Source organism: Aedes albopictus, chromosome 3 (genome assembly GCF_035046485.1).
Source record: "Aedes albopictus strain Foshan chromosome 3, AalbF5, whole genome shotgun sequence".
Lineage (NCBI taxonomy): Eukaryota > Metazoa > Arthropoda > Insecta > Diptera > Culicidae > Aedes > Aedes albopictus.
The window spans coordinates 66638127-66666115 of NC_085138.1; the positions used below are offsets into that span (position 1 = coordinate 66638127).

A 27989-nucleotide genomic window follows, 5' to 3' on the forward strand; every position below is an offset into this window, starting at 1 on the left:
TTTTGAGATTACTAGATAACCTTCACTGGTTTAGTTTGTTTTTAAAAAAAGACACTGAAAAAATAATAATTTGGACATGAAAAAGTTTTTGTTAGAAAAACTTTTTTTCCTTAAAAGTGCCTATCTTGTGATGTATGGACGGTTGGTAGGAAACATAATTACCTGTCTTGAGACAAAATTTCATCAAAATCGAAAATGGTGTTTTTTTTTAAATCAACTTTGAATTTTTAGAAATGATTTTTTTCAGTTTTTTTCTCTTAAAATTTGACTTATTTTGTGATAATCACCCATACAACACTTTTTTGTAGGAGTAGTCAAAACATTTTTAAAAAATCCATAAAAAAAGTTTAGCCCTTTTCAAAAGTCAGTCCAGATAAATTTTGAAGAAACTAAGTATGCAAAGTGGCTTATCTAGTCTTGGTGTACATACCCAGAAAGTTTCATTGTAATCTGAGAGGGTGCTGCCAACTCCGAATACGATTTGGGGCGAAATTCGTCTTTTGCAGTTCAGCATCCACTTGGTCAGTGAGTCAGCTCACGTAATCATGTGGGCTCTTGTCGTTTTTCGGGGCCTATAGCATTCCCAGTCTTCTTCCAGCACGATTTTTATGGAAATCATAGTCATCAGCGATTAGCCTATATGTGCTATTCAGTCGTGACAGGTTTCTCTATGATAATTGTTCAGCATTACAGACAGGAGCGCCATACCGAAGTACCGACGTTGACACGCTGAGCGTCTTGGAGCTACCGAGGAGGTGGCAAGTGCAATCGGAGAATGGACAGTTCAGATGCAATACAAGAGGTGGTCCAGGGGTTCGGGGCCTGCGGTCGAAATCGATTCTTACAACGATTAAGTGGCCGCGAAGGGAACATCCTGGTAGTGTTGCTATCGTGGCGTCAGTCTACTGGGTTGCATTCGAGCCCGCGGTTTGAAAGTGGTCCCCGGCAAGGGTCGGGGCAGGTGGAGGCTCCACTGTCAGTCACTCCTTCTGGTGTTAGCTGATACGGCCTGAACCTTCAGCAGGTCAAATCTCATTGCACACAAGTACCATTTCTTGATGCTAGTTGAACAGTTAGGTGAGGGCATGGTGGTTGACCCTGCATGTCTTCCGAGAACAAAGTGAGTGGTAAGGACTACTCGGGAAACAGGCTAAGCGCCAGCATGCTATCTCGGTGGTTAGTGGACTCTCCAACGCGAGTCTTCGATGTTCTTTGCTGCAGAATGCGCAGCTTACACTGAGGGTGTGATGTGTACTAGACCCTCTCTGAACCAATGCCTTCTCGGTGGTTCCAGAGAGACGAAGAGTTTGACGACCACGGGTATGTTGTTTAGTGGTACAAAGAAAGAATAGTCCTGGCTTTTACCATTGTTGAAGAAGACGGTTCTTAACCCCACACTACCTAAACTTCCTTGTTTAGGTGTCTGTTAAGCAAATTATACCTCTTGGTTAAGAACGAAGAAAAAACGAATGGCCGATTTCTTCACCCTAGCTTAAGCGTTAAACCAGGTTCAACTATATGGGTAAGCCTGGCTTACCGGTTAAGCCGAGGTGAAGAAATCGACCCTAAGCCATGCCCAGCTAACATTATAAGCTTCAGTCATTTGCTTTCTGTTGTGTAACAATCGAATTAAAGAAGTAAACACTGAATAAAAGGGAAGTCAAATGTAAACCATAAGCTAATACACGGCTGCAAAACAAGCACTATACAACTGACAAATTCGGTTTTCTGATATCAATCATTTGTCACTGGGGCTGCCTTTACTGCACTCTCCTAAAATTCCGGGAAATTTATGAAAACTTGAACAAATCGAATAGGAGTCCTCACCTCACTAGCAAAACAGCTTCTACTATACAGTACAATTCGTAATACTGACAAATCCACAAACCAGCACCGCTTTGAAGGTCGTTATGCGATATCATTACAGCTAGAAGCTTGTGCAAGATGGAAGGTGTGCAAATCGAATCAGAGTCCCAACCAATAAAACAGCTGTTTTATACAGTTCGTTTTGTGATGTTTCACAATACACAAATACAGCAGCGCTTAGTAGCTGTTGAAAGAACATTCTTTCAGCTAGAATCTGTTGGCGCAACTACGCAGCTTGTTCAGTGCAAACATTATTGCGTTTGACGTTTCACAAGTTTTTGCAGCAAGATGAAGTTGGGTAAGGCTTCCTCTGGCATAATTATAAAGCCTTATCTGGAGTAAAACAAAACGGGCTATTTTCTATGCTATTTATATTTAGCAGAGTGGCAGCGAGGACATCATCGGGACCAGTGGATACGAAGATCGTGAGTTCGATTCCAAGTAGCGGCAAGTACTTTAATTATTTAATTTTAAAAGTGATAGCATCGAATATACACGTATTGCGTCACGGTTTCCATAACCTAATTATATTTCATTGATTAATTTGGTGATGCCGTATAACTATTATTTAACAACTGTGAAAAGGCTGAAAAAGCGCCTTCTCAAAATCTTATTCAGTTAGTGGTTACATAGGAGCCGAGAAAAGAGCTGGCATTGAAGCGCTCGCATAGCATATACATGTGGATAAGGTTGGCCAGATTCATTGGTATAGGACTGGCATAGAAGCTTTCGTCCATATTTATGATACGGTAACTCAGCATCAAGGAATGGTATTGAGGACGTTTTGTTGACCTTTACATTCAAAATAAATGTAGCTGGATGCTTAGCTAAAGGGTGTCCACGATGAAATTGGCACACAGAAAATATTATATAACTTTTGATTGCGTTCGCCAAAATAGCTAATTTTTTGACCATGAATAGTATATTATGTGTAGCTAATACCATAAAATTTTCATTCAAATCGGTTGAGTATTGGCGGAGAAAACGTTGAAACAAGGGAATTGCCACTTGAGAATCTTGAGCAAACAAACATTTTGGAAAATATCACTTTTTTGCCGTTTCAACTCTGGCCCTAAAAATACTGAACCGATTTCAATGAAAATTTTTATGTACGTAAAGTATGTATGTAGAAGTAATTTGGCAAAATTTCATTCAATTTGATAATACCGTTAAAAAGTTATAGCCATATATGTCGCACTATGTCACAATAAGCAGATGTGGCTTTTGGTATAGTGAAATTCAAACTGCTCTTACTTTGAAAGTACTCAACAAAAATGGCTGAAATTTTCACTGTAAATAAATAGTTTAACACAATAATTTTACTTTGTCAAAGTTTTATAAAAATAGGGACAGTGTTACCAGTTCTACAGTCAAAATAGTGCATGCGGAACTATCAAAAAGTCAAAAAGTACCTAAAATTTACCTTGAATCGATTTGAGCTTTGGATATTTACAAGAAAAAGTACTGAACCAATTTCGATCAAGTTTTTACCACTTAATTGTTACTACGTTAAAAATATCGAGTGAAATTTTCAAACATTTTGATAAGGAAACAAAAAAGTTATGGCCTAAGTAATTTTTTGAAATGGGTGCCCAAATTTTCCAAAATCTTATTTTATGATATCGACAATAGCTGCGCCAATACTCAACCGATTTTAATAAAAAATTTATGGTGTAAGCTACACATAATATACTATTCATGGTTAGAAAATTAGCTATTTTGGCGAACGCAATCAAAAATTATTCAATATTTTCTGTGTGCCAATTTCATCGTAGACACCCTTTAATATGTATGTTCCTATTTGAAGAGTTTTCGAGATCTCGGAGCCTCTCTGTGTAAGCGAAAGGTCATGGGTTCAATCCCACCACATAATGGGAAAACATAGGCAAAAAAGCGAATTAATTCAACATCTCCACTCGGGGTGGATGGAATCGAATGAATTTTTGACACAAACTCCAAAAATCTCTACAGTTGCAGATAAGGTGGGTGTCATTCGCCGCACGATGCTGAAAATCAGTGTATAGAGCCCGTTTTACCCCAGTCTCTCTCTTTTGCACCAGTTAATTTGTCCAACTCTCTCTGAAAGTTCGGAAGGATAAAACCACTTCCTGTTTTAGCTCATTTGGGAAAAGGTTGGCAAAATGTATCTATAGTTTGTAGCATTTTGAGAACAACCTTTTAGAAAATACGATGAATTAAACAAATTGGTCATTATTGGATTGTGATAAGCTCAATTTTACTCTAAAAAACAATTAGGAGAGATAATATGCAAAGGAGATGTTACTTTATGACGTGGTCGCACATACTACTTTATGTTTGAAAGATTTAGATTTTATCTGCTTTACTAAAATTTGAAAAGGTCAAACTATGTATCTTTCCACTACATTTATATCAAAGGTTTATCGAACGGATCGATTACTAATTACTATCCAGTCTACATCAACCCCCAAATGAGTGCTTCCAAAACCTAAATTGTATTACACAAGTTCCATCCATCCACCCATCGATCCACCCGCAAAGGTGGTACAACATTAAAAAGCACTCAAGCTCAAACTCGTTCTTCGTCGGTCGGTCGGTCCCCAAAGTCTGATAAACATCACTCCCATCAACTCCCGCAGGAGAAGAGACCGGCCAGCAGGCCAGCATCGGGTCCCAAATCGGTAATCAAATCCATTATCCGAAAAACGGGACGAGCCTTTCTACCTAATAAACTCTAATTCTACGGAAAAGGTGGCCTCACTTTCCACCTTATTCCCGTTTGGTGTACTACAACATGGTCGGTTACACAGTTCGTCAGAAGTAGGTATAGTTCAAGAGAACCATAACCTGTCACATCACCCAAGCCAAAAAAGTGCAACCCCCGGTAAGAAGGTGCCCTCCATCAAGTGTACGAATACCTACATCTTCCGCGGGTGACAGTTCGTAGTATTCACCACGTGGTGGCGACGGCGGTCCCCTCGCTTGATCCGGTTGTGCCGTCCTATCGTACGTCCGATTTTATAACCGTAAAATTTTAATTAAAATTCGGATAACTACAGTTAATCACGCTGCTGGCTGGCTGGCTGCCGCTTCGAAGAATCATCCTTCCTAATTTGCCCCGGTAGAGCACAATAAAGTAAATTCCAACCCGAATCCAGTCGAGACGGGAAGACCAAACGACCGTAGATATTTAAAACTGTAGTAGAGTCCAACCCACCGACCAACTGTGATAGGAAATGGAACGGTACCACAACGCAACAGCAACACCGCCGTGTTAAACAATCACACTGCAATAAACATAATGCTGCTCTTTTCTGGATTCAGTGCACCGTCGTCGTTGGTCGTACTTAGAGTCTGGGGTCTGGCGTGCCTCTCGGACTGACCGAAGCGGCAATGGCTATGAACTGTGATGATGATGACGACTGTTTGAATGTTTTGCCGGTTGTTCCTTTGGAGTTGTTATTATGTCTGTTAGTTTCACTCTCTTCGGCGCACAATAGGTAAGAGATTAATATCTCGCAACAAAAGTGAAAAGCTGATTATTAGGGATTTGAATGTTTCTTTTTATTACAAAACCGCAGACGAAACGGAAGAAAAAGTTTAATGTGGAACCCATTGAAACGTCAATTCAGATATTTCACTTGATATTTCTACGAAATTTCTCAAAAACTGATTTTAAAAGGCCTTACATGGATTGCTTCTGAAATTCCTCCAAGAATTTGTCCGGAAACTCTTTGGTGATTCCTTTAGAATTTTTTGAGAGCTTTTTTCCGCAATTTTAAGAGGGGCTCATTTCGAAAACCGTCAGATTGCCTTCGGAGATTGCCCTAGAAAATTTATAGTTTAGTTCAGAATTTCTTCCAAAGTTTTTTAGAGATTGCCCCAGAAATTAAAACTTCCTTGGATTTCTTTCATAATTACTCCACAGATTCCTTTAGAACATCTTCCATAGGATACTTTAGAAATAGGTCTAAAATGCCCTTCAGCATCCACCAGACATTTCTCCAAGAATTCCTCAAGAAATGCTACAATTTTTTCATAAATCCGTACGAGAATTCTTTCAGGAAATCATCCACGGATGCTTTGACAAATGCTTTCAGGAATTCTTTCAGATAATAAAAAAATGGAATTTCTCCAAAAATGTTCCCAAAGATTTCTTCTGTGAGTATGTAGATTTTTTTTCCAAAGTTTCCTTCGAAATTCTTCCAGGGATTCAGATGTTTTTTTTTAATAATTTCTCCAAAAAAATCTTCTAGAATTCATGTAGGTAGATTTCCTCTTCTTCTAAAAGCGCAAAAAAAATCTTCATAATTTTCTAGAGGAATCTGAAGATTTTTTGAGTATGCTTTCAAAGAATCTTAAATAAACTTTTCCATTGGTTTCTTTGAAAAAAAAAATCCAGAGAAGTTTGTACAAAGGTTCCTACGTATTTCACCATTTGGTGCGGCTCCGTGGTCGTGCGGCTAGGGTCACCAAGCTCTTAGTCGCATCGTGCTGAGGAGCGCGGGTTCGATTCCCGCCGCAGCTGTCAGGAAATGTTTTCGGTTGTGCCACTGGGCGTTGCATGCTAGTCCGTTGTCTAGTGTCGTGCTTCCTTAAAAGAGCGAAAAGCTCACTGGAAGCATTGAACGTGTCCGTGTCTTTTTTAACATTTGCTCTAGATACATCTTAGAATTTCTCGACGAATTCAACAGTACTTCCTGACACTTCTACAAGGATTCAACTGGAAATTTCCTTGGAAATATATTCAGAGACTTCTTCAAAACTTCAGAGTTTTCTTCAAGAATTACAGCAAGAGATTTTTCCAAGAATTCTTTCATAGAGTTTTGATACAAATTCACAAAATATTGTTTTTAAAATCCTGCAAAGATTATTTCGGAAATTTTTCCAAGGGTTCTTCCAAGACTTCCCTAAAGGATTCTTTCAGAGATGCTCACAGGATCTCCAAAAAGGTTTTTTGTTTTCAGAAATTCACCCTGCAGTTCTGTCAAAAATATCTCCTTGGATTCCTGAAGAAATTTTTTGCAGAACCTCTTTCAGAAATTGTGCTCAAAAACACTCCTGTTGATATATTTGACTGTTCCTTGGAGAAGTTTATGAATATTTTTTGGAGGGAAGTCTAGATAAAACACGCTGAAACATTTTCTAAGTTATCTCTGGAGGAACTCCTTGAAAAATTCCTGCAAGGTTACTTGAAGAAACAAAAGTACCCAGGGATTTTTTTAAGAAATTCCTCAATAAATTTCTATGGAATCCCTGAAGAATCTTCAGAAGGAATCGTTAGATAAAAATGCTGGATGTATATCTGGAAAAGTTCTTGGGAGAATTTCGCATGCATTTTCTGAAAGTATTAGAACACAAAAAGAAAATTTCTGGAGGATAACTTGCAGAAATATTAAAAAAATAATGCTGAAGATTTTTTTTTTGGAAAACCACTGAAGATTATTTTTGTTTGAAGAAATACATAATGGAATACATACACAAACTTCAGTGGCAATGCTTGTAGGAATTTTCCTTAGAATCACCGAGAAATCCCTGGAAGAAGTTCTGAAGGAAGTTTTGAAGAAATCCATTGTCCAGTTTCAAGATAAATCTAATGAGAAATTTCTTGAAAAACTCCTGAAGAAGACCCAAGGAAAATATCTTGAGGAATTCTAGAAAAGAAAATCTAGTGTAAGACGAAATCTATACAAAAGAAAAACATGGAAGGAATGCATTTAACCTAGAGGAGACTTTAGAGGAATTCTTGCTAAAATCATTCCAGAAAAACCAGGGAGCATCTTATTTATATGCAAATTTCGGAAATATTTTTTTTACGGATTTAGTTTCTACAGAATTTTTGGGCGGTATCGCTGAATTACAGAATAAAAATATATAATGAAAGAATGGAAAGGTTTCCCCGGAATACTGAATTCGCAAAAATTACAATATTGAAGTCATTTCCTTAGAGGCTGTACTGGAGGGGCGCAAAAATTTGAACGTCTTCACTCTAAATATTCTAGGAAAATATGTGTATTACTGGTTATCAGTCGAAAGTCTCGGAGTGTGGGTTCGGTTCCTGCTCCAGTCGGGGAAAACTTTTCGTCAAACGGGAAATTCTCACTGGGTGTTTATATGTGTTTTCCGTTGTCTAATGTTAGTGCTTGTTCAGTCTGTGCAACCTATGGTTGATGACGGTGTAGTGTCTTTTTTTAAAGGTTTTGAAGGTTCCTCACAGAATTTTACTTTCTCTCTCAGGAGTATTCCTTCAAATTCTCAGAGTTTCCCGAATGATTTTTTGACGAGTTTTTTTAGTACATTTAAAGGTTTCTTCCGAAATATTAACCAAAATTACTATGATGATTAACCTGGGCTTGTTAGGGGAATATCTGTAAATAAAAAGAAAATCGCGTTAAGTACTGTTCCTTTGAATTCCACTAAGAATTTGCATCCTTTGACAGATACGTATTTCGACCTCAACTGTAAGGTCGTCTTCCAGTTGAGGTCGAAATACGTATCTGTCAAAGGATGCAAATTCTTAGTGGAATTCAAAGGAACAGTACTTAACGCGGTTTTCTTTTTATTCAAAATTACTAACTTTTCGAAGTTGCTTCTGCATTTTTTCTCTCATATTTTTATCAGTAATTTGTCTTGAGATCGCTCTAAGAATTCACTCAGGACTTTTTCGCTGTTCACAAAGTTCCTTTTAAGAATTTTCCGGGAGTTCCACTCAGCATATCTTTCGGGTTTCCCTCAGGGTTTCTCCAACAGTTTCTGCCGGAAGATTTTCTACAGTTGTAATTGTTCTTGGAGTTAATTCATGGTTTTCTTCTGAAATTTCTATTTTTTTCTTTCAGAATTTCTCATGATATTTTCCCGAGTTTCCACATCGAATTATTTTCGAAGTTTTCCTTAAACTTCTCATAGTATTTTCCCTAAAACTACTTTCGGGATACCTGCTAGAGTTTCTCCTGGGATTTGTCCTGGAGTTCGCCTTGAGATCGTTGCAAACATAAATTTTCATATTTCCTCCCTTCGAAGTTGCTCTTGGATTTCTCCCGGAGATCCATCCAAAAGTTTTTCCATAGCTTATTTCGGAATTCTCTAGGAGTTCTTCCAAGATTTCTTCTGAAATTGCTGTCGCAATCTCGAAATTTTTATAAGTGTTTCTGCTATAGTTCCGGATATTTTTTTAATTATTTTTCAAGAATTCCTCTCTTTGGAGCCGATGTACTTTGCCATCGCGTGATCAAATTCCCGTTTATTCGTTAATTTAAATTCTCTCTCTCCAGCACTCACGATAATTCTCTTTCTCTCCATCCACGCCTAACGGATAAACAACAAAAGCATCAAACTTTTAACTCCGTCTGAGAGTAACAAAACGAACAAAATGTCTCCGCTGATGCACTAGATCAACAGTTTGATGTTTACTGGTGCCATGTTTACATAAAATTTACCATCTACATAACACGGCACCGCTCAGACGTTAAGCGGGTGAAAACTAGAATTGGTGCATACTGAGCAAGGGGCTGTCCATTAATTACGTAAGGGTTTATGGGGGGAGGGGGGGTTTGAACAATCTTACGAGTCACACAAAAATATTCAGGGTTTCATACAAAAAATCTTACAAGGGGGGGTGGGGGTGTAGAAAAATCGGGAAAATTGACTTACGTAATAAATGGACAGTCCCCAAGCACTTTTGTTTGCAAGTTTTGGTTAGATAGAGCATAAGGAGTGTATCGGAAGTTAACTATAAATTTTCAAAATGCTCTATCTCGAGGCACGATTGGTCTCTTTATTCCGGTAATTCTATGAAATCTCCACAATATAAGTTTAGAACAGCTTGAAGAAATTTGGAAAATGTTCGGTATTATTGAAAATATGGCTCTATGAGTACACCACACAGAATAACAATCTGTACAAAATGCATTTCTTTTAATCGTTTCAATAAGGCCGATGCAAATATTTAATTTGTTTTATGTCACCCCCCCCCCCCCCTTCAAAAATCCCGAAATTTTGAAGGGGCGAAAAAAAACATGACGGCTCATGACTCCATCCTCAATAGAAAAAATGTTTTCATATAACAATTTTTCAATAGTCGAAAAATATTTTTCTCAATAGTGGATGTAATTTTGAATTTTTCAATAGTTTTTTTTTTCGTTTTTATTTTTTGTTCCTTATTATTTTTTGTCCCCCCCCCCCTCTCGTACCCGATGAGAGGTTTTGGACATAAAAGAAATATAATATTTGCATCGGCCTTATTTGTAGCGAAAAAATATATACGGGGAAAAATCTGGAAAATAATGATTATTACTAGCAGTTATGTGCACATAACACATCACTCAATACCGACTTTAAAAATTCTTATTTTGGATAGAAAAACCTCCAACATTTAAAAAATGGTCAATCCCAAAAAGCACCTAATTTTTGGTTGAACTTTGACGCGCTGTTTTAAATATTTTCCGAGTTTATAAAATTCCGTTCTCTGGTAAACTACCTCTTCAATAAATTCTAATACCCGATGCTCAATTGAAAAAAAAAATCGAATTTTCAACCTTTGGTATTTTTTATTTGCGTAATCGTTCTTTGAAGACGCATAAAAAAGAGTTTCTCAGAAAATGGCTTTTTTCATTTTTAAAAATTGCGCTAAACTGCGGAGGAAGTTTTTCTTGATAAAAATATTTTTCCTATATAATGAGCATTCTTGCGCAAAAATAAGAAAAATAATTGAATATTTTCTACAGTTTTCGCATGTCAAATATTTAGGAGGTGTCCATAAGTTTAAAAACATATGTGCATTCTTTGAGATAAACGTCCAAGTTGAATGATTATTTTTGAAAATCAGAACTGACTTTCTTTTTTTTAAGATTTATATAATATCTCTAAAAATAAAGTTATGTTTATTTCTAAAAGATTATTTTTAGGCAGTTGTGAACGTTTATAGTTAATTCCCGATACAGTCCATACTTTTATTACGCAAAACAACCCGAGTGAAAGCCTTTTCAATCGTCTGTGAATGCAAGGAAAATATCACAAGCTGCTTTATCCGGATAATATCGCAATGTGATAGATCGTTACTCGCATGAATGAGGAAAATTTTGATGCATGTATGAACCATCCGGCCTCAAAGAGCTAAAGTTGGTTTGTTCCAGATATTCCACTCCAGTTACTTTACGGAATTCTCCTCTTGGTTTCTCACAGAATTCTTCCCGGATTTTCTTCAAAAGTTACACACAGAACTCCGGGCTTTAACGCGGGATTGCACATAGATTTTTTCAGGTTATGGTCACCAATGCCAAAGTAAAGTCTTGATTTTTTTTCCCAAAGATCCTCCTGGAATTTCGTCCGAAGTTTCTCCTATGAGTTTTCAATAATATTCTTTCAGGATACCTCCCAATGTTCCTCCAGGGGATTTTGATTGTAATCCTCTACAAACCATTCCCGGGGAGAATTTTTGTCCGCATTATTTTTCTGGAATTACATCCAACTGTTTCTCTCAGTGTCTAGATTTTTTTAACAATTTTCTAAGAATGTCTTCCGAGTCTCTTATGGTTTTTCATACATAATGTCTATCGGATTTTCTCCTGTGATTCTTGTTTATGTATTTTCTTCAATTTCTTTCCTTCCGGAAGTTCCTCAAAAACATACCTATTAGGATTTCTCCCGGAGGTTCTTCCGCAATTTTTACCAGAATTTCGCTCGGAAATTTTTTGAAATTTCTCCTGGCATTTTTGCCTGAGTGCCCACAAGAATTTCTTGCTGAGTATTTTTTTATGTTATGTTTTCTACGATAAGATGGGCTTGGTGGTCTAGTGGCTTATGCTTCCATTCCTGGCCCGTCCCATTCCTTCTACTTTGTATCTTTCTATCCACTTTCTCTATACTCTTCCCTCTATATATACAACTCATGTATATTCATATGTTCATAGCCAGCGCTAGAACCAGAAACGATTGAAAAGATGTTTTCTTTGCTTCCAACTTTCTTGGCACAGTTATGCAATCAAACGCCTACAAGTTATGCAATCAAGTGAAATGTGCTGCTTTAGCTTCATAGTAATAATCTATCACCTTACGCCTGGAATCCACAAACCAATGTGTGAACTCTCTGCCAACCAGATCCCACCAACACTCCGATATCCGCATGAATTGGTGCAGACGCAGAGGTATATTCGGTCTGATGTGAATGCAAACGATTGCAATCATCACTTCCTTCCTCTTCCCCACATTGACCTGCAAGCTGACGTGGCAGGCGCCATTATCGCCTAATAAATAGTAGATCACCAACGCTCACACGCTGAAGATGCCTGCTAGTGTCCCCAGCAGATATCTCATTGGTTCCTTGTGTGAGTGTAGATGGTCTGGCAATACTGGAGTAGCATCTACGGGTGGTCAAACAAGCTCAAGCTCAAGCTCAAGCTCAAAAAAGCAGTCTGATATCTGTTCTGTCCCTTGACTAGATATCCCACTGCACAGTGCAGTGGGATATCTAGTATATTGATGATTTTGTAGAAAAAATAGGCACTTTTCAAGTATTTTTCACTTGAGTTACAAAAATAACACCCCTCTAATTTTTTGATATGTTTTATAACAACATTTCTTCTTTTGAATGCGGGCAAAAGATATTTTTTAAGTTTGCCCCAACCCGCCTTAACACCTTTTTAAAGAACTATGGTTTTTAGGAATAATGCCTATAACTTTTGAACCAAAAGAGATAACGATCATCTCAGCGCACGAAACGACGCATCTTCAAATGATCTACAAGTGTTTTTTGGGCGACTTTGATGAAAAATCGAAACTGAAAAAGTTAACGCCAGAAAACCGGTTTTTCTTGAACCACCCTAAGCTTATTCAGAAAAATACCTCTAGATCGGTCAATTTTAAAGCTACATAAAAAGTGTCTTGGCCAAACTTGCTCAAAATTGATAGATCTACAACTTTCCCGAAGAATGTCGTTGTGAAAACTTCCTTGGCTTCTTCTTCTTTATGGCTCTACTTTCCCACTGGAACTTGACCGGCCTCTCTTCAACTTAGTGTTCTTTGAACACTTCCACAGTTATTAATTGAAGGGCATTCTTTGCCTGCCATTGCATAAATTTGTACATTGAGAGGCAAGGACAATGGTACACAATGCCCATGGAGTCGAAAAAATTTCCACGACCGCGACGGGAATCGAACCCGCCGTCTCCGGGTTGGCGATCCATAGCCTTAACCACTAGGCTAACTGGAGACAAGCATGTAAAATGAAAATTGATAGAGGAAGCTCTCAGTTAATAACTGTGGAAGTGCTCAAAGCTAAGAAAGAAGTAGGCTTAGTCCCAAAAGGTACGTTACGCCAAGTAGAACATGTGACATAGATTTTTTTCAAAGTGTTAAAGCGTTATGGTATCTTTGGCAGAGTTATGAATCTCCCGAGCATGATTTTGTTCTCCCTGGCCAATTTTTTAAGACATGTGTAATTTTAAATATCCTACAAAAGTATTTTCTTCAGTTATTATAAAACTTATTTTGAAAAATAATCTAAATCGATGCTTTAAAATGATTATAACCCGATAAATTAATTAAATACAGGGGGTGTCCAATATGTTTGGGATAGGCAACTGTTTTTCTCTCATAAAAAAAATCAACAAGCTGTAACTTTTCATAGAGTGCATAGAAAATTCTCAAATGTTAACTGTTTGTCAACCTATAACATGTGTATAATTGGTACAAATTTGGATTCGATTGGTTAATCCTCCGCGAAGCTAGAACCGTTCTCGTAATATGCTATTTTTAGACAACTACATTTTGAAGCGTCATATCTCCGGAACAACAACTTTTTTGAGAGAAAAAAGAGTTGCCTATTCCAAACATTTTGGACACCCCCTGTAGTTTAAGTTTTTTCGTTCATGATATTTTTTTATAAAGAAAACTAATTATTTGAAAACCACTCTTTTAACTAATTCAAAAGCAAAAAACTATTGATTTTTCGTTGTTTGAAATTTGCAGTTATCAACTATATTTCGACCCATAGTGCCTCCCCGACTGAATGACTCGATCAGACCAACAACGCCTGGGCCAGGCCTGCGCGACCTGGACTACATGTGTGCATATCAACTCCACTGCGACTGTGGGGACGTTTGTGGTGGCGACGGCGGTGGCGGCCACGACGACTGTCTCTGCGGTCGGTGCACAGTAAATTAGAACTAATTTTCCCCATCTTTGAACTTCATCACTTTCTTCTGGGACTGCCGACGACGACGTCGACGATGACGAGGATAGTCAGTGACGGAGGATGACGCTTCGCCACCATATGTGCTGGTTGGTACTGCTCCCTCTACACATATCGCACACATTGCACGAGGCATGAATGCAAGTTCATTCTTTTGCTGCCTTGCTCTGGAGCCCTACCGCACCACCGGTCTCTCACTTCCAGTTAGTTAGGGTGTGTGTTTCAGAGCAATTTAGTTGGCGTGCCCATCAGGCCCGGACGGACGACTGCCGTCGCAGCCGCCACCGTGTGGGTACGATAGAGGGATCCCAATAATCATAAACCATTTCCCCGTACGGCACTTTTGGTCTTGTGTCGAGGAATATCTTCTCCAACCGACACGGACTGGGGACTGGTTGCTGACATCATCTTTATAGTCGTCATCGTCACGAGCGCAAAGTAATGCGATACGGTAGATACTGCTGTTGCTGCTGCTGCGGTATTCTCTGTAGGTCGGTCTGTCTGCCTACTCTACTACACATATTTTGTTTAGTTAAGTGATGCGACTTCTGGGTTGTTGTACGTTCTATCGGCCTCGGCTGGAAATGACGTTCATATGGTGTGTAATGGATTGAATCTAATCACGGAATGGGTTCAGAGTGCGCTCTTGTGGACCAGGTTTGATATCGTATCATCGTTCCTATTCTATGCAGCGGCAGGAGATGAAAGAATGCAACAATATTGCACATACTTAGGAGCAGTAGGAGAAACAGATTTAAACGAATAAAATGATCCTATCAATGAGTGGTATGTCAAGCTTGGAGATGTTGAGGAGAAATTCTTAACCGACGATATCCCATGGCATTAAATCCCAACATAACTTCTGTTTCTGTGTTGCATATTGGCAACTGTTACTAGAAAATCAGGATCTTACCTGGAACCAACTCACAACAGGTGAATGTTCAGAGTATGGTACCAATGGAAGTTCTGTTTGAATTTTGAAAGAATATACACTCCCGATCAAAAGTTTGGGGTCACCCCCTCAAAAACATGTCATTTTTTAGGCCCATATCTCCGCCAATTTGCGTCCGATTTCAAAACCCTAGGTTTCATCCAAAAGATAATAAGTAAAAGAAACTTTGAACATGATTTAAAAGAAACTTTTATAAAAAATGTTGTATGTAAACTTAACCCAAAGTTGCCAAATTTTCTAAAAAAAATGAATATAAACTTACGGCAGTGTCGCTGGAAATTGGGTCGACCAAATATTAAGATGAGAGCGGTAATATGACCCATTTTTAATTAGCTTTCAACTGTTTTTTACAGAACTTGGCTAAAAAATCTAGAAAAAAAAGTTATTAAGTAAATTAATCCTTGATGTCATCGGCCAAAAGTTTGGGGTCACTATCGTAAAACATGGAAACGTGATTTGGTGATATCTTCGTCATCTATAGTTTCTTTGACTTATAATCTTTTGAATGAGACCTAGGGAAATCGGACGCAAATTGGCGAAGATATGGGCCTAAAAAAATGGCATGTTTTTGAGGAGGTGACCCCAAACTTTTGATCGGGAGCGTAGTTTAGGCTAAGTGTATGCTGCTAGGGTGTGTTTTTGAGTGCACACTCATTTACACAGTTAGAGCATATCCCAGGAACATTGAGGTTAAATCTACAACTTCAATTATTTTATATCCTTTATTCTATTCTATACTATTCTAGCACTTGCACAGCCAGCATTGAAAAGCGTCCTGGAAATAACAGAATTTCGTCTGTTATTTCCTTGTCAGCATTAATATTTGCAGCACACGGTGTCAAAATCTCAATTATTATCGAACTTTCATGTACCTCGGATTTTTATTCGGGAATAATTAGTATTTGGCCTAAAGATTCATAATCGGAAGACTAGAAAATATTTTACCGACGAAAATTTTGGTTAAAATCAGCATAAGAAATTTTAATATGGAAAATAGCTAAAAACTTAGATAAATCAAAATTTCCCCGATGGAATATTTTAAAACTTTCAAATTATGAAATATTGCTAATATATGCTTACTTTCTATGAAAAAACCCAGATTAATCCACCTAGTGGTGATAGTGCCTTTCTCGAAGAATATGTATTCATGATCTTTACGTCGACATTAGCCGATCCTCGGAACACTTATACGCTTAATACGATTCATGTAAAATTTGACCTCCTTATGAACCCAAATTGTGCACATTAATTTTAGATTCATCAAATTACAATTCTCCCATAACATTCTACTTTAACTTAACACCGCAGGAGTTTAAAATGGTGTGATTTAATTAGATTACTTTGGTCACGGTTTTGTTCTTTTGTATATATGAAAACTGCTCATTATTTCACTTTTTAACTTACCCAACGTTTACCAGGCTATAAAAAAGCCACGACTTGATTTATCGTTAACATTGGTTTTGATCACGCAGAGGATCTGGGATCGAATCCCACTCCCGACAAACTCGCAAAAAGTGAGTTCTTCCTTCGGAAGGGAAGCAAAGCGTGGGTCCCGAGATGAACTAGTCTAGGGCTAAAAATCTCGTTAATACAGATAAAAAAAACATTGGTTTTGTTCACTTTCATAATTCCACTATTTAATGAGCCGCATGCTTGGGTTTGGTTCAATTTTACGTTTGACCACTTTCGGCGGACATCTGGAACCGATTCCATGACCCTACTGGTTGTCCCAAATATTGTCTGTGGCTATTTTCTTGTCAACTGGTTATCAGGCTACCTAAAAAGCCGCGAATTGATGTGTTGCATAGAGTGAAGAGCATTCATTGGGAATTTTCAAAGCCCTTTGTACGGATTTTTCCTATACTTAATACATTGCTTGTCACACTTCAATAACCCCTCCCCTAGGATCATGACGTACATAATGGATGGCCCCATGCATGATTTTGGTTTGCTTCTATATTTTACCATTTCTGGCGGGGCACTCGTTACTTGTTCTTTAACACTACCGGTTCCCCCAAATATGCCTCTAAGACTTCTTGCTGACAAACTGTTAATCAGGTTATTAAAAAGGCCGCAATTTGGTGTGTCGCATGCGTAGGTTAGGTTCTCTTTTATATTTTACCACTTATGACGAGACATCCAAAATCGGTTCCCGGACAGCACCTGTTGTCCCAAATTTGGTCTGAGACTATTTTCTTGCAAACCGTTCATAAAGTTATTGAATAAATCATTTGATATGTCACATGTATTGATCCTCTTTCACATTTGAATATTTCGGGCGGGACAGACGGAATCGCTTCCGTAGTACACTGATATGGTCTGAGACTTATTTTTCTTGTCAACTATTAATCATGTTTCCTAAAATGCCGTTATTTGAGGTGTCATATGCATGGGTTTGGTTCACTTTCAGATTTGGCCTCTTCCGTCGGGACACCCGAAACCGGTTCCGGAACACTACACATAACACAATAAGGGTGTTAGGTTCGTGAGTGAAAACCTTTATTTTCATGCACCGCGTATCGGCGGCGTTGTCGTTTTATTTCATACGTACAGTTGATCAAGTTATGAGCACACAGTCGTGGTGCAAAACGTGATACCAACGTGCGCTAGCTCCAGTGGCACCAGTGTACAAAAAAGTACTAAGAGAAAATTCAAATTTATTACGCATTTTTCAAAGATAATTCAAAGAAAACGAATAAAAAAACAATCCTTTCGAAATTATTTGCTCTAGAAAACTATTATTTAACTAACTATATATTTAACTAAACCAATAAATTCAAAGATCTTTTTTTGGTAGGAAATTTAATAATCTTTCGAGTGAGGGTTAAAAAGCTGCGACAAATTTGACCATTTTCAAATTATAGCCAATTTGAGGCAAGCAAGGTCAAAAACATGTAAATTTCAATTACTAAAAAAAGTCCCGCTTTGCTGTGTCGCATGCAAATCTATGCAATTTCAATTCAATTTTATATTTGGCTGTTTTCGGAGGGATACTCGGAACTGGTTCCGGCACTACCGGCAGTTCATAATGTGGTCCTAGCCTACTTCCTGGATAACCAGTCATCAGGCTCTCGGAAAAGCCGTTATTCATTGTATCGCATGTATGGGATTGGTTCTCTATTATATAAGGCCATTTCCGGTGCGACACGGTTCCGGAACAAGGCTGGTTCAGGTATTGTCTGAGACTATTTTCTTGCTAACCGTTCATCAGGTTATCAAAAAAGCCGCTGTTGGATGTGTCGCTTGCATGGGTTTGGTTCACTATTATATTTGGACACTTCCGGTGAGACATCTGGAACCGGTTCCGGAACCCTACCGGTTCAGATATGGTCGGAGATTAGTTTCTTGCCATCCTTTCATTAGGTTATCAAAAAAGCTGCGCTCTGATGTGTCATATGCATGGGTTTGGTTCAATTTTATATTTGGCCACTTCCGTCGGGACCCCGGAACCGGTTCCGGAACACTACCGGTTCAGATATGGTCTGAAACTGTTTTCCTGCTAACCGTTCATCAGAGGGGCTGTCCATAAACCACGTGGTCATTTTTTTGGGACTTTTCAAACCCCCCCCCCCCCCCCGCGTGGTCATTAGTTCATACATTTTTTTTTATTTGTCCATACAAAATAGTCGTTGGCCGAACCCCCCCCCAATGACCACGTGGTTTATGGACAGCCCCTTAACGAAACTGCCACTGTTTGATGTGTCGCATGCATGGGTTTGGTTCTCTTTTATATTTGGCCACTTCCGGTGGGATATCCGGAACCGGTTCCGGAGCACTACCGGTGGTCTGATACTATTTTCCTGCTAATCGTTCATTAGGTTACCGAAAATGCCGCTGTTTGACGTGTCGCATGAATGGGTTATGGTCAATTTTATATTTGGCCTCTTCCGGCGGGACACCCAGAACCGGTTCCGGAACACTACTGGTTCAGATATGGTCTAAGACTATTGTCCTACTTACCGTTCATCAGATAATCGAAAATGCCGTGGTTTGATGGGTCGCATGCATGGGTTTGTTGCATTTTCATGTCTGACCCCTTCCAGGGGTACCGGTCCGGAACACCTAAATGGCCATAACTCCGGAACGGCTGGACCGATCTGAATTATTTTCAATAGGAAACAATGGGACCAGATTCTGCGTCGAACGAACCATCGGTCATTAAAATCGGTTGAGGTTTACTGCCAAAAAGTGACGTGAGTTTATTTTTGTACACACTTATACACACACACACAGAGATCACCTCAATTCGTCGAGTGAGTCGATTGGTATATGTGTCTCGACCCTCCGGGCCTTCTATCAAAAAGTCATTTTTGGAATGAACTTATAGCCTTTCCAGTACACTTGGTGTACGAGAAAGGCAAAAAGATCCTAGGTACATGAAAGTTCGATAATAATTTTTGACACCGTGCAGCATATCGGCTATAATATGATACAAATATTAAAATGGCCAGGCCCACTGTGCACACTTATGGGTATGAAGATAAATTAAAAAATTACGGCAATCAGGTTATCCACTTATGAATGAAATGATGGACGCTTGTTTATAAATTTGATAAATGAACAAACGAGGACAACCGTACCAACTGTTTCATTTTTGGGGAATGGGTTTTGTACGTAGAATCGGTGGGAGTGGCGCCACTAGGAAAGTTAATGCACACTCTATATCACTGCGATTTTCTGGGATGGGACACTAATATTTACCTAGAGTGCCCTGGCTCTAATGCCTAAGGCTTAAGCGCCCATACTCGCTCTTTGAAACGAAAAGAAAAGTTCCTCTAACCCCCTCATTAACAAGTTTCAAGTTTAAAATGCATGGAAACAGTCAATCCTTCCATAGAAATTGCTCAAATATTTCTTCTACAAACCTCCATAGGTATTTTCTGGAGTTTTGTCAAAGATTCCTTCGGAAAATCTTTCAAGGATTCCATTAGAAGTTTTTATATTTTTCCTGTAAATTTTGCACTTTCTGAAATAACACTCAAACCATTTCTGGAGGAATCCTTGAAGGAATCTCAGATGATATTTCTGACGGAATTTCAGAAGCGATTTCAAAAGGCACCATTGTAGGAATTTCTGCAGAAATCATTGCAGGAATTTGTCAAGGAAGTGCTGTAGCAACTCTTGGTGAAATTTCAGTAGGATTTTTGGAAGGACAACTTTTTTTAATCCCTGAAGAAATTTTAGAAGGAATCCATGCAGGAATTGCTTAAAGAATACCAAAAGGCTTTTTTAAAGTAAACTGGAGTGTAATTTCTGAAGAAATTCTGGAAGGTATCTTAGAAGTAATCTCAAGGAAATTCCTGAGGGAATCTCAGCAGGATCTTCTGAGGCAATATCCGGAGGAATACCAGGGGAAACTTCTTAAGACAAGTTAGGTGGAGTTCGAAGCGAATTTATTGAGAAATTTTATATAGAAGACTTCTTAAAGAAAACATTATAGGATTTTCTGAAAAAAAAAAACTGGAGGAATCCAAACAATCTATTATGAAAATTTCAATTAAATTGCTCTTAACATTCCAAGGGAATGTTGCTGAAGAAATTTTTGATTCCGTGGTTAATATCCTTGAGGTATTTTCGGTGTAAATACTAAGGGATTTTTTGCGGGGGCATATTACTCTAGAACTTCCGGAAGAATCTCTGTATGCATGTTTGTAGGGATTTCCTGGATGAATTCCTGAAGTAATTGCTGGAGACATTACAGTGGCTGTTTTCAATAAAGCCTTTGGATAAATTCCCAAGTAAATCTTTTGAGGGGTTTGTGAAGAAATACCTGTATGAATTCCTAAACGAACCACCGTAAAAATTTTCGAAAGAAAATCGCTGTTCAAAAAAAAAATCTGAAACATTTCTTAACCCTAGTGGGATGTTGAGGTAAATATGACCCAGACAAGCTCGCTGAGCGTGCACTACACCACCGTGGTGCAGTAGCTTAATAAGCTTAACATCTTTGGATGGTTAAAATTGTTTTGAATGCTAAGATAAACCAGCATATTTTGGGTTCAAAATCTAAATAATAAAGAGATATACAATTTGTGAATCCCTACAGATACTTATAATTCCTTCGGCAAGATTATTCAAAGGACACCCTGGCAGAATTTCGGAAGTAATCCCAAGAGAAGTTAGAAAACTTCGTACGCGACTTCTTGGTAGAATATATGTAGATATCCTCAACGACATCGCTGGACAAATTATCTGACATAATCTCAGAAAAGATTTCTGGAAAAAAACATGGAGCAAATTCTGGGGAAACACGTGGATTTTTGGAAGAAGTTCTAAGGCAATCCATGAATGATTTTATAAAAGAATCTCTGGAGAACTTTCCGACGGTATTTGTGGAAAGTTTTATTGAAAAAATCTATTGAGTATATTCTAGAAGAATTTTTGGAACAATTTTGGAAGGAATTCATGGAAGGATTTAAGGACAGACGTCTTGAAATGCCGCTTCAACAGTGCATCAGAACTTCAGAAGTACAAATCTAAAGAAGTAAGTTTCAAACACCAGTGCATTTTATGATTCTTTTCGTGCTCAGTTATAATTAGCTTGAAGCAAGAAGATCAGGTGCGCTGGTTTTGTTTAAGAAGAGATTTTGTGTCCTCAAAATCGTGAGTAGGTCCCAAAGACGATTTGGGATGTAACAAGTCTATCCTTAAAGAAGAATTCCATGTTTTTCAGTCTTTAGTTTGACCCTGGATTTGCCACAGAAATATCTGTAATTTTTTTGAAAAGAATTCTCAAAGAAGACTTTCTAAAGGTTCACTGGAGGAATTTCTTATGAAAAACCGCTGGAGAATTTTATAAAGATATCAAGGGAGGGTTTTTTGATGAAGATCGTGAATATTTTTCTGATACAATTCTTCGAAAAATTACTGCAGAAATTTCTGAAGAAATTTTTATAGATTTCTAATAAAATCAATGAAGGAATTTCTGAAGCAATTCTGCTAGATTTTCTAAGATAAACCTAGAAAAAAAAGGAATATCTGATGAAATTTTCGAAAAAAATCCGAATAATTCCATGATATATCTTTCTATAGAAATGTGCGAAGTCTCTAGGAGCATTTCTGAAACAATATCTGTATGCGCCTAGCAAACGCTTTGAAAGTAAAAGAGATTGCTCTAACCAAATTTAAAATTGCATTCTTTGATAAATTTAACAGGTGGTGCATTTTTTTTAATTTTTTTTTCCAAAAAGTCTGAAAAGCCTTGTAATCGAGCACTGCCAGCACAAATCGCTTAGACACGACCTTTTTAATTTAAATAAAAGTTTGTTCATGTATGAGCTTCTATCTGAAAATGTTTCCATGTTTCTTTGTTTTGCAATATTCTTCATCTAACTTTTGAAAAGGGCCTATAAAAATCGCAATTTTCTTCTTCAAAATATCATAATTCGAAAACGGGTTGTTAGATTAAAATAATGACTTCAAAAAAGTTGAAGATAATTGAAGGACTTTTGTTCTCCTCGAACAAAACACGGGTAATTACATATAATTTCAACTTTCCAAAAACCTTACCCCTAATTTTCTGTGGAAAGCTGATTTCTAGGCTCAATATCTGCCAAGTTGTCCAGGATGGTCTAACTCATTTAATAAGATTTTGATCGAATTTTCATTCAACATTGTATAACAATCAAAAGGGAGCATTTCTAATATATTTAATAACAAAAGTATGTTCTACATAAAGTTTTAATCTATTTCTCGTCGAATGAAGTACCGACCTAAAATGATCGAGCGTTTTCTTGCACCGTGCTTTTAATGACCAATTTTGTATCAAAACACTTATTCAAAAATTAGCCTTCAACCAATGTGATAAATTGCTGATAAAGCTCAATAATTTCATTAAAATATGTAATAAGATTTAATAATTACTCCACGGAGTCTATTTCCGGTTACTCCAATTCAATTTTCGGCGCAACATGAATTCAATTTCCGTCATACCTTCAAGAAGACACTATGTTGCATAGGATGATCAAAATTATAGAACAACCCCAATTGTGTATTCAAAAAGTCGGATAAATCCTTCACAATCTAAGTAAAATAATATGTATCATATGCATAAAAATCACGTACACATTTGCTTGCATAGGGGCTGTCCATAAACCACGTGGTCATTTTTTTGGGACTTCTCAACCCCCCCCCCCCGCGTGGTCATTAGTCCATACAAATTTTTTTATTCGTCCATACAAAACGGTCATTGGCCGAACCCCCCCCCCCCCCCTCTCATGACCACGTGGTTTATGGACAGCCCCATACTCCCTGTGACGAAGAAAATATGTTTATTTACATTTCACCGGTAGAAAAAAAAATATTTATTTCAGTAATTATGCAGTTTTTACTCCATTCTGCAGCCAGCAGTGAAATCAAAAGTTCGAGTAGGCTTTGGAACTACTTGGACACCCGCGCCAATTCCCGGCCCCTCACAGCAAAACAAATCAAAATACTTGCCACACATTATTCAATCGCAATTCCGTAGGTAATCATCTCCCGCAAAATTTCCGCAACCGGATCCACAGTCAATGAGCTACACATTCATTCTGAAGCCGCACAAAACAACTATTACACGTGGACGAGTGCACTTCGTCAGCACAAATATGGGTGCCGAAGTGATTTCTCATTTGTTGGATGTTCGGCCCTGGTGCCGAGAATTGTCGCTGGCTGGACTAGGAGCAGTAAACTCGTTCAAAGTTAATTTTCCGGCATAAAATGTTCACAAAAATCACTGTTAACAACAAGTTCACGCAATAAGGCAGCATCCATTTATTTCGTAACGCTGAAATCGACATTTTTAATCCCCCTCCCCCCTACGTAACGCTTGTTCGTATGAAAATCCTAAAACGTCTGTATGGACCGTAACGCTCGGCCATACTCCCCCTCCCCCTACAGCGTTACGTAATTTGTGGACGGCGCCTAAGGTGTCTAATTCAGAAGGAAGAAGTGGACGAAAATAGTCGTTTCGTTGTGAATTTAGCACTGCAGGTTAAAAAAATTGTGCAGTAACACAAAGTTGTGGGGTGTGAATTGATGGTCAGATAAATTAGTGAATCGTGCGGACTGAATTTGAATTGAACGGCGATGAAAAACCATTTCGCTAACATCTGCTGTGGTGTGGTTTTCTTTGACATATGCAAATCAGGAGGAAAACGTCGTATGTTGAGTGAAATTTAAATGTGAAATTTAGGAGATTTATTCGACTTCCAGTGCTTTACAGGCTGATTATTGATAATCTACATCTTTACGCTTCCATCTATTGTGTCATTGGCGAAGATTAGTTGAAATTTCCGTGCTTATTGATTATTTTCCGATTGATATGACGAGAATTAGCGCATATGCAGCCATTCCATAGAAAAACGATATAGTGCAACTCCGATTGTCGAAACCTGGTGGGTTCGTAGTTCTTCGTAGACCCGTATTTTTTATTTCGTCATTAGGGTGACCAATTATCAGATAGGATGGTCCTTAAAAAACTAAAAAAAATAAATAAAAAATCATAACTTTAGAACCAGTTAACCGATTTCAAACTTCCTTTTTCTTTTTGAAAGCTATTGAATTCTTGTTTTCTGAAAAAAAAAAGTTAAATGAGCCAAATTCTGTTTTTGTGCAACAAATATGGATATCTATTATTTTTTTCACGTTTTCAACGTCACGGAACCAAAGAGGTACCCTGGTTTTATTCTATCGTTTTATTTTTATCGGAAAATTAAGGAAATTTGGCGTAACTTATGAAAAAATCAGGACAAATTTTTCCATACAAAACACTATTTCTAATTCGATTATATATTAAATCCTTATACATGTATAGATACCAAAAAGACTAGGAACTATTAAAAAAAGCAATACAAGGCATAGTTTTAGGAAGTTTTACAATATTAGGCGATTTTAGCGCGGCTAGTATTAAAATATATGTACCTCGATATTCAAAAAATCTTGTCTCAAAAACTGAAATACATACATCTCTGATTTTTTGATTTGTTACGCCAAACTTCCAGAATTTTCTGATAAAAATATAAAACCAGGGTACCTCTTTGGCCCCGAGATCTTGAAAACGTGAAAAAACAATGTATATTCGCATGTTTGTAGCACATTCAAATACGTACAGATTACATGAATACAGTTACATTGTTAGCTGGTTCTAAGAACTAGAAGATTTTTGTTGAGGCAGCCATAAACGGACTTCAACAACCTATGTTTTAAAAAAAAAAAATCTAATCTAAGTACACAAATTTTCAAACTCTCCAATCGCTTTGATAAAATAGGTCACGAAATAGCCTTTCAATGAAAAATAAAACATTTAAAAAAACTATGCAAACATACCGAAAACTAAGGGTGACCCATCTTGCCCTACCTACACATTACACCACGTAGTTATATGGGATGTATACCATAAGGAGTATAACGAAACAATATTTTTTTCTGTGCAAGGAACGTACAGAATTTTCAAATAAATGTATCACTTTTCTGCGCATCCACGTCGTTGATCTGGGAAAATTATTCAAAGATTCCAAAAAATATATGTTACGCTTGAAAACGTCTTGCCGCCTGACACATCTTGCTCCCACATACCATAGCTCTTATTTCTATGAAGATCAGTTTAACCTGGGTGTTGCCGCTGGGCACACTGCTCAAAGCCATCCGTTAGATGTGTGACAACTACTTCACCCTCAGCATGGTGTTACTGATTAACACACACGTTTATCGCTTCGACATCATGGGTACTATGGATTGCGTAGCGTTTCTCTAGTAAGACCACATTTCCTGAAAGCTCCAACGAAAACAAGTCTGATTGATAAAACTTTTGTGCACACAAACGGTAAGCGGAATCGCTGTCTAAATTACACAGCACACATTTTGTCTCTATTTGTTAGTACCTGTTTCACTCTTGTGCAAAGTTTAGCTTCAAATAATTTCCAGCTACTTCTGCTTCTTGGGATTACACGTGCCGGGAAAATGATTTTTGAAGCTTTCTTCCAAAGTGAGGGACGAAAAAATCCCGTTTCAGCGATTGACCTCATTGGGAATTTCACTTCAATTTCACAGCCGTTCGCAAATCGCATGAATTGTTTATTACGAGTTCTATTTTTTTACCAAGCAATAATGTTCAGACAACAGATTTCCAGGATCGAAATAAACTAATTGATAACGTTGGCGATTCGTCAAGAATATATCCATCAAATGTAACGCAAATTACGGCTAAACGCCTCATAGCCTGGCCAATACAGAAGCAATAATTTTCATCGCCACATTTCAGAAATAGATGTTCACTTTGCGGAATGGAATGCAAATTGAACTTAAATTACAGGTCCACTTAGCACAATCAGGTACATAGTTATGAAAAATTCCCGGTAGGTACCAGGAATCGAATCATACTGCTTCAAGTGTAAGTTGCCATGCAATTACAACCAGAGGCTATTCATAAACTTCGTAAGTCGAATTTTAATTATCTCATACTACACCAACCCCCCCCCCCCCACTTCCTCTACCGTCCGCTCGTGAACTTTTTACCACATACAAATTTTTAAATTGATGTACACCGTGGACTCTGGACAGACCCCCACCCACCTTCCTATCAGCTATCATCGGATCGGTTCTGCATCGCCTACATACCGCCTACCTGTCCTTATGCTACGGTTTTCTGTACAATGGATTCACACGAAACAATTTCACCTTCTGAGGCATACGACTAAATCTATCTCATTTCGCAAAGTGTCAAGCTGAGTGAGATTTTAACTTAGCCATTCATTGTGAAGCTCACCGCGGAATTTCAAACCACTACCGACATTGTCTACCCTTCCGCCGCGCCGTAAACCACGGTTATCCCCGCTCAAATGGAGTCGTCGTTCGTCACGTAACAAGAATCGATTCGACAATTTATTACATCCCACTTCAGCTGTGCGGAAGCCGGCTTGGAAGCGTCATCTCTTCGCCGCTACCTTCGACCGACGTCGTTGACAGTGATTGATTGTGACTAGCCCGAGCCAGCCCCTTAAGCAGCAGGTTTTCCCGGAACCCGCTGAAACCGTGAAGTCTTGTTCGTCTATCATAATCGTCGGTCGTTACCAGCCTTCTATCACCTGATGGCGCGCGAGGCTGTTTGTTTTTCAATCTCCACCTACACACACCTACCTGTGGTAATAAGAGTTCTCTTCGTCGGCAACGATGTGATGAGCTGAGACTACACGCGTAATCCTCCAAAGGTACACCAGGGCCAACAAGCTAGGCTTTCTGTGTCAAAGTGGAAACTGCTCAATGATTCGAAACCGTATCCCACGCTTTTCATTCAAGCACACTCGGCTGCTCACAAAATCACTGGTGTAAGTACACAATTTTCACCGCTTCGGGTCTGGGGCTTCCAACACATCAGCTCCTGAATTCCACCTTCACCCACTAAAGTGACTATCCTTTCGTCTTCGATTGAGTGTCACACGGTAGCGAACTTCATCATCTTCATTAAAGTTGACTTCACACCCCACTTGCTTTCAATAGGTTTCAATCTGGCTCCGGAAAACTCGTGACCCGCCACACAAATTTGGCCTTGGTCGTCCTTAGAACCACAACACTCGCGCCAAAATCACACCTTCCAATACCCGCAAACAACACACGTTCAGATATACACGGTCGGTAGCTACACGAATCGTTCTCGCAGAACCCGCAGCAAAGTGACACACTTTCACCGGGTGCCGTCGTCGTCGTCGTCGTAGCTCTAAGCACACGTCTACAGCTGCTGCTGCCAACACTTCCGCTCCGTCCGCGCGGTTATCCTAGACTGCCTTGTGGAACGCGAAAACAAGAGGTCAGAACCCCCACAGCCACCGACCAAACGCTTATGCTTCTGCTGCTGCGAGCGACAAACGAACGACGGAGAATGCAACCCACCGACGACGACGACAACGAAAGGAGTCAGCAGACGGAGCACGTTCACGGAAGCACAATACGGTGGAAAATAGGAGTTTTTCTCTTTCTCTCGTCGTGCTCGGGGCGATTCTCCGCAGAACCGAATGCATTTATGCTCTCCGT

General features: G+C 38.6%; 1 protein-coding gene across 5 annotated transcripts in view; it reads right to left on the reverse strand.

Moving 5' to 3' along the window:
* LOC109425050 (connectin-like) overlaps positions 1–27989 on the reverse strand; it is a 453200-nt gene that overhangs the window by 236971 nt on the left and 188240 nt on the right. For 3 of the 5 annotated variants that reach the window (XM_029871950.2, XM_062856049.1, XM_029871954.2), the window contains exon 1: positions 27099–27822. The exons of the other annotated variants lie outside the window; for them this stretch is intronic. The gene's annotated coding sequence lies outside the window, so the exon portion shown is untranslated. Of the gene's footprint in view, positions 1–27098; positions 27823–27989 lie in introns of those variants that run through there. 5 annotated transcript variants of the gene reach the window in all.